Consider the following 7848-nt stretch of genomic DNA (forward strand, 5'->3'; position numbering starts at 1 on the left):
CAAATAACATTCCATATATTTTCTCATGTGATTCTCAGGACAACTCTGTGATATAAGTGCCAGTGATATTATTATCCTTATCATATGGATGAGAAAATTAAGATGTAAAGAGAATAAGCATCTGAGACATACTTTGAACCTAAACCTCCTGCCTTGAAGTTCTATGTTCTATCTACTTCTCTGATGATCCTCAATAGCATTAGGAAAAACCTCATGGACAATGTGTGTTCATCAAATGAAAACATGGATTTTGAGGAAGTTGTAGGAAGAGCAATCAATGGCTATTCTCTGCCTTCTATTCTAAGCAAAATTAAATGAGTATATAAAGCAAGAAAAATGACGCAAAGTAACCTTTCTCATTTCCCTTCCAAATATGTGAATGTTGACACATTTCCTTGGTTTAACTCTTTGTTGAAGAACCAGATATGATTGAAAAACAAGTTATTTTGGACAGTTAGGTGGTGAAGTGAATAGAGTACTGGGAGTAGAGTCAAGTAGACTCATCCTCCTGAGTTCAAATCTAGCTTCAGTCACTGGCTATGTGACCCTAGGCAAGTCATTTAATACTGTTTGCCTCAGTTTCCTCATCTGTAGAATGAGCTGGAGAAGAAAATTACAAACCATTCCAGTATCTGCTGAGAAAACCCTATATTGGATAATGAAATCAGACATGGCTTAAATGACTAAATGATAAAAACAAGAAAAGTCTGTAGTCAAGGTTGATGAATGAAATGGTTATTCCTGCCAGATATAAGTTAAGGTCAGAAATGATATTTGATTCTAAAGTAATAAAACTCAAGGCAACAAGCTTTTATTACACAGCAAACACTGACTCATACAAAGAAAGGCAAAAATAAAGACAGTCCCTGTCTGTAAGGAGCTTATATTATAAATGATGAAAGAGGATAATATATAAAATGGAGCTGAAAAGCATCTGTGTGGGGGAAGGGTTTGATTTTTCTTAACTCTTATTTCTCCTTTTTTTTTTTAATCTTTATTATAGGGAATGGTGATGAATTATTATCTGATTCTGAGAAGTCTGAAGAGGGAAGCAGGGCTGTTTCCAAAATGGCGGTTCTGGTAGGAGCTCACCAATGAATGAATGAGGACTTGGGAACACAGGAGAAAGCACTTGAAGCATGTTGGAGAGATTTCCTTTTGTGGTATAATTGACTTTGAAGGTGAATACCAAAGAGAATGTCCAAAAACATTTTTACAGTGTGGACACATCACTGGGATGCTGATCTAGCCTCCTGAGGCAAGACTATATAATAATATATTCACTGTCTTCAACGGTGATTACTTTGAAAGGGATTTTCAGGAATATCTGTTAAAAAGATCAACCTCATTACTTTATAAGGACACAACTCACATGTCATTATTCATACAAATATTTATATGCATATGGAAGAAAGTAGGGAGGATGGCTTACCTTTGGGCTAGATTTCTCTCCTCCCCCCCCCCTCCTTGTTTGGATTTGCTTTGTTCTGATTTTTGATGCTGCACAAGTGTTTGGAGCCTCATCTTCCTTGAAGGCCATATGAAAATCACTCAAAAGGTACTATAAAAAGAGAAAATGATAGTCATCACCCAGCTTCAATGCTGGTGAGTAGGGTAGCTGCAGGGCTGCAGCGGAGGGGAGGGGCTACAGTTAACCTTGACTAGACTGAGTAGCTGTTGGAAACTTGGAGATGAGGTTTTAATATGAATGAGTAAATAAGGAATTGCCGCATCTGTTGCTTTTACAGTAGTAAAGGGGTTAGGTTGCTGCGGAGTTCTTATTTGGTCATGGGGCCTGAGTACCAAGCCTACTTAAAGAGGTCTGGATGAAAAATTTGCAGCCAGGACTCTCTGGGACTCATGCTCACCTGGATGCCTCTTACTTCCAAAGCCACAACCAGGAAAGCTTTAGACATAGTAACTCGATTACTCTTATGTTACACTTTCATTCCAAATGCCACAAATTCAAATGGTTTGGAAGTCCTGAGCTCTCTAAATTGCTGTGGCTGTCAAGTCTCTGTCTTCTATTTTAAGCAAAATTAAAAGGGTATATAAGGCAAAAACAGTGAGCAAAAGTAACCTCCCTCATCTCCATCCCAAGCATGTGAATGTTGATGCACTTCCTTGGTTCAACTGTTTGTAAATTCTTTAAAAAAATTATTACTATTTTTTTTTCACAATGTGACCATTTACTAATGACTCTTCTTACAAAGGCAGCTAGGTGGTACAGTGGACAGAGTGTCATGCCTAGAATCAGGAAGTCCTGAATTCAAATGCAGACTCAGATACTAGTTATGTGACCCTGGGCAAGTCACTTAACTTTGTTTGCCTCAATTTTCTCAGCTGTAATATGAGCTGGAGAAGAAAATAGCTAACAACTCCAGTATTTTTTTTTTTGCCAAGAAAATCCCAAAGAGGCCTCAAATGGGGTCAGTCAAAAGTCAGTCAAAACTGAAATAACTAAACAACTTCCTTCCTTCCTTCCTTCCTTCCTTCCTTCCTTCCTTCCTTCCTTCCTTCCTTCCTTCCTTCCTTCCTTCCTTCCTTCCTTCCTTCCTTCCTTCCTTCCTTCCTTCCTTCCTTCCTTCCTTCCTTCCTTCCTTCCTTCCTTCCTTCCTTCCTTCCTTCCCTTCCCCCCTGTGCTTCATTCTTTTTTTCCTCTCTCTTACAATTGTTATTTCTTACTAACTCAGCCATCTTGTCAACTTCCCAAAATACTTTGAGTCTCAGGAATTTCCCGAAGTTTGGTGCTTTTGTGACAACAGCTATTTTATCTTTATTGCTTTTCCAACCACAAGTGGATTCTCAGTGTTCAGAGCTTGTGATTTCCTTGTGCAAACAGATGCTCTAGCTTGTATACAAATGGTCTCCTAATGTAATTGAAACAGAGGCCACTTATTAAAAATCAAGTATCCTTTAATTTTGAAAACTAAGGCCATAATAAGAGAATAATAGCATAAGTTACTTTTGCTTGGTGTCTCTGTGCAGTAATTATAGTGCTCTTGAATCAATGAGCTAAGTCTTTCATTATGACTTTTTGCCTGTGTTTTTAGTATGTTGCTCTGGCTATGTTTTGGCAGAAGTGGTGGGCATTCGTTACTTTTGCCGTCTCTTGTCTTTTAAAATTTTTCTATGTACACAGATTTCATGATTTTGGATAAATGGCTAGTACTTGGCCAATGGTTCTTTAATTCCTTCTACCTCTTTCTTTTGGCATCCCTTTTCCCAGGTGCTTTTGTTCACAGCACATTTCTGCTGATGACAGAAATAATGAATGATGCAAATTGAGGGGAAGAATGAAGTATGAAACTAATGAAGAAGATCTCCATCACGGGAAGAGTGGTGACTAGCAGACATATGTCTCTGTCTCTGTATATATACATGTGTGTGCACACACATGCCAGTATGTATATGTACACAGAAAGGTTTCCCAAAAGTCTTAGAGCAGGTATAAAATATTAGGGTTTAAAATTGCACCAAGACTTTTAGGACATTGTGTTTGCAAAGAAATAAAAGTGAAGATCTACTGTTGAGTAATAATTGAACCTGACTGAACTGATTTTCAAATCCTGATATGATACCAAACAACTGACAATGATAAATCCAATGACAAAAAATTCAGATGCAAGACCTGGAATATCCTAAATGGTGGCTAAAAACCACCCCACAAAGAACCCAAACCCAAACTGAATCCCCTCTGAAGTATTTATATTTACACAAATATAAATAACAAACTACTCATTGTTAAGAGTCCAGACAATAGAAAAGATGCTACTCACTCATTGTTACTGCTTGATAAGACCTGAATGAGTCACTTCTGCTACTAGACCCATGTCATTTAGAAGACCAATGGGACAAGTCAATTCACTGTGATTCAGCCCAATCATTCATCCTCAAGTTAGGATTCTCAAAGCCGGTTGTTAATCTTGGAACCTTATGAAACCATTGCTTGTCATCTATATCCTGCTTGGCATCCTTTATGATATTTTGAGATATCTAACATTGCATTTAAAATAACAATTTTAAATCATGTACTATTCCAGGGAAATTCTCAATGCAAAGATTTGAATTAGATATGCACCCATACACACATATGTGTATATAAAAGCTTAAAAGCCAATGCCATTTACTATATGACCACAACATTATTTACTATCTGTCTGACAAAGCAAGAAGAACCAGGGTCATTGGGGAGGTTTTTTCCCCAAACAAGGATGTCATCAATTTTGTATCAAGCTTTAGGTCCAACAAAAGGCCTGTGAAGAAAGAGTAGAGATAGCATTTAACCTTCTGTACTTAATGAAGGCATGCTTTTAGTGTTACATTGGGCTCCACAAATCTTTTTATCACTGTCACCTCTGAAACATTTGGAGCATTAAAAGGAAAGCAAGGATATAAACACCTGGACACCAAGATCCACAAGATATTTACTGCTGCCTTCTACTCAAACAGCTGCTATGGGGTCAGACAAAAAAGAGGAGGAGGAAAAAGAGAGGGAGGAGAGAGAAAGAGCAGGAGGTACAAGAGTAGAGGAGTGTAGCTTTAGCGCTGGAAAGGACTTTAGCAGCTGTCCAATCCAATGGCTGTATTTTACAGAAAAGAAAATAGTGGCCCATAGATTAAGTGATTTGTCCAGTCTTATCATAGACTGGGTTTGAATTTAGGTCCTCTGACTCCAGACCCAGGGGTCTCTCCCTGTACCATTCTTTGAGAACACTTAGAAGCACAACATGACCATAGCACAACTGGTTAGACACACTCCTTGTTCAGTCATGTTAGACATTTTGTGACCCTATGTACCATACTATCCATGGGGTTTTCTTGGCAAAGATACTGGACTGGTCTGGACAAACAGAGGCTAAGTGACTTCCTAGGATTATATAACTAGTAAGTATCTGAGGCCAGATTTTGAACTCAGGTATTCCTGACTCGGAGCCATCTAGCTGCCTCCAAATGAGAAACTGAGGCAAAGAACATTGTGACTTTTCTAGGGTCGCATACCTAGTAAGGGTCTGAGGACTCCAGGTCTAGCACTCTATCCCCTACACAACCTAGCTGCCCTCACTAGAAGTCATTAGTAAATGGTATCAACGTGAAAAAAAATTAAGAATTAAAAAAAAAGAAGGCACAGAAGTTGGAGAACAGCAGAACCAATGCAGAACTGTCATGTAGCCAATCATAAATAAGGATGCTAATTTTAAATAACTTTGCCTTTGCAAAGTCAAACAGTTCTTTTAGTTACCTCAAAGTTTTCCTGAAACATAGAATCATTTTTTGAATAGAAATATTTTTCATGTCATATTGTCTGGCTTTGAGTCTATAAAATTGAAGTAGAAAACTTTCCCAGAAGTAAAAAATCACAATAAGATGAACAGGGAAATATGTGTTATGTGATAATATAGAGATAATCTACATAATATTACCTACTTTTTTGGAGGAGGAGAGGTGGGAAGAAGGGGAAAATGAATGAGACAGATTTTTGGACATAACCAATATGAGAATTTGTTTCTTTTGGATAAGCATATTTATTTTAATATATTATTATAATTATAATTTATTACATATTTAAAATTCACATATATTATTATATTTTATTATGTTATATATAAAAATAAAAATAAATGGTAACTGAAAAATGTCAATGGAAGAATGCATGGTAGACATGACCATACATCTTATTATACATATATCTCTTATTACAAATGAAAACTCCGGTAGGAGAACCTGTATAGATGATGCCATTAGAGAAATATATGACTGGAAAAAAATACAGATTGATCACATGACAAGCAACAGCAAAGGAAAGGTAATTGATCACCAATTTGTGTGGTTCATTAGTGTCCATGGACCATCAAGAGATCTAGGGAAAAGTCCGCAGTATATTGATTTATAGGAGGATATGGAAAAGTCACTCAAGATAGCCAGATAGTTGGCAGTCTATATTGTTGGAAGGAGTCTTCACATCAATAAGTTCATAGAGAGATTGGAGAAATGGGGACTATCTTATATGGTGCCACGAAGAGCAGGATTCTCTGGGTAGGAATTACAAGCAATGCTAGGCATTGTAAATGATTTTGTCATTTGAGAATCCAACATGTTTTCATGTTTATGGAATGAAAAACATTTGCATGTAATAATAGTTTGCATTTATATGATTTGCAAAATAGTTTATTATATTAAGTAATATCTTATTTTATTCTCACAACAACCCTGGGAGGGAAGTGCTATTATTATCCCAGTTTTTGAAATGAAGAAAATGGGGAAACTGCACAGCCACTGGTAGGATCAGAAGTGGCACGGAAAGCAGTACAAGAAGGCCCACCTGGACATGGCACTCAAGGCCAAACCCTTTGGGGGTGTCTCACATGCCAAAGGCAATGTCCTGGAGAAAGTGGGGAGGCTAAGCAGCCCAATTCTGCCATGAGGAAGTCCATGAGAAGCAGGAGAGTCCAATTGATCAAGAATGGCAAGAAAATCACAGCTTTTGTTCTTGATGATGACTGTTTGAGCTTTATTGAGGAAAATGATGAAGGGTTAGTGGCTGGCTTTTGTTGAAAGAGCCATGTTGTTGGTGAAATTCCTGGAGTCCGTTTCAAAGTTGTAAAAGTAGCTCATTTCTGGCTTTTTATAAAGGCAAGAAGAGGAGACCAAGATCATAAAGTAATTCTTACAATAACATTTTTCATTTTAAAAAAAGTCATTTGTCCATGGTCACCCAATTAGGAAGTATCTGAGGCAGTTCTTCCTGACTCCAAATGTAGTGCCCCCATCCATGGTGCCAACTCTATAATTATTGTTAACTATTAGAACAAGGAAAATGTATCACAGAGGGCAGAAATCAAACTAAAGTGCATAAACTTTAAATCCAAAGACAACAGACCGTACCCAATACCTCCTCAAACAGTGATCTCATTTCTCATCTCCTTTTACATTGCCAAAATTCTGGAAGGAGTAGACTATAGCCATCTATGTTCCTTTACCCTGCACTTCCTCCTAAATAATGAAGTCTACTTTCCATCCCTACCAGTTGTAGAAACTATTCTCTCAGAATTCATTGATCACCTGCTAATTACCACATCCAAAGCTATCCTCCACCAATTTTACCCTTATCCTCCTTAACCCCCATGTAGCATTTACAACATTTAAGGTGACCTTATTTTCTGAATCAAAATGTGTGATTTTCCTGTCTGTGAATTTATTGTTCAAGTTTGCCTTGTAGCTGCAATTGCAGGGGTTTTCTATTAGTATAGGGAGCACAGGTGCTAATTGTCATTATAACCACGCTCAGTGGACCACCTGCCCATCATGCACCACAGGTATGTATACAGCAAACATGGCTAGAGACATAATGCTATGCAAGCATTCTCATGGGCAAACACAGGCAGTGCTTCAGGGCTACTCCTTATGGATCTCAATCTTTTGTGATGTGCACATTTTGATTGCAATGCTGTCTGACAATTCATTCAATAATTGGAAGGTCCTGGAATTTTTAGGGCATTTAGATGACTTGTAGAGACAAAAGGACAGAATATTTTAGATTGTGATTATTACTGGAAAACAAAGATGTATAATTACCATAGCTATGCTGTAACTTCCTTCAGAACAGAGATTATATCTCCCTTATCTTTTTATCTTCTCTAGAACCCAATGAATGGGCTTGGAAGGATGGACAGATAAAAAATAGAGTTGTTTCTATGTACAAGTCTGAGTTCAACACATTCTTCTCTCCTTTTTTTCAACAGTATGAGACTGTTGTCTCTTCCCACATAGATTTAGGACCTGAAAGGACCTTTCAATCCTTCTCATCCAACTCCTTCATTTCATAGATGTAGAAAATGAAATCAGGAG

General features: G+C 37.5%; 1 pseudogene; it reads left to right on the plus strand.

Moving 5' to 3' along the window:
• Positions 1 to 6256: 6256 nt before the first annotated feature.
• On the plus strand, positions 6257 to 6659 carry LOC103103956 (40S ribosomal protein S23-like; annotated as a pseudogene).
• The last annotated feature ends 1189 nt before the right edge of the window (positions 6660 to 7848 follow it).

The sequence above is a fragment of the Monodelphis domestica genome, chromosome 2, assembly GCF_027887165.1.
Source record: "Monodelphis domestica isolate mMonDom1 chromosome 2, mMonDom1.pri, whole genome shotgun sequence".
NCBI classification, from domain to species: domain Eukaryota; kingdom Metazoa; phylum Chordata; class Mammalia; order Didelphimorphia; family Didelphidae; genus Monodelphis; species Monodelphis domestica.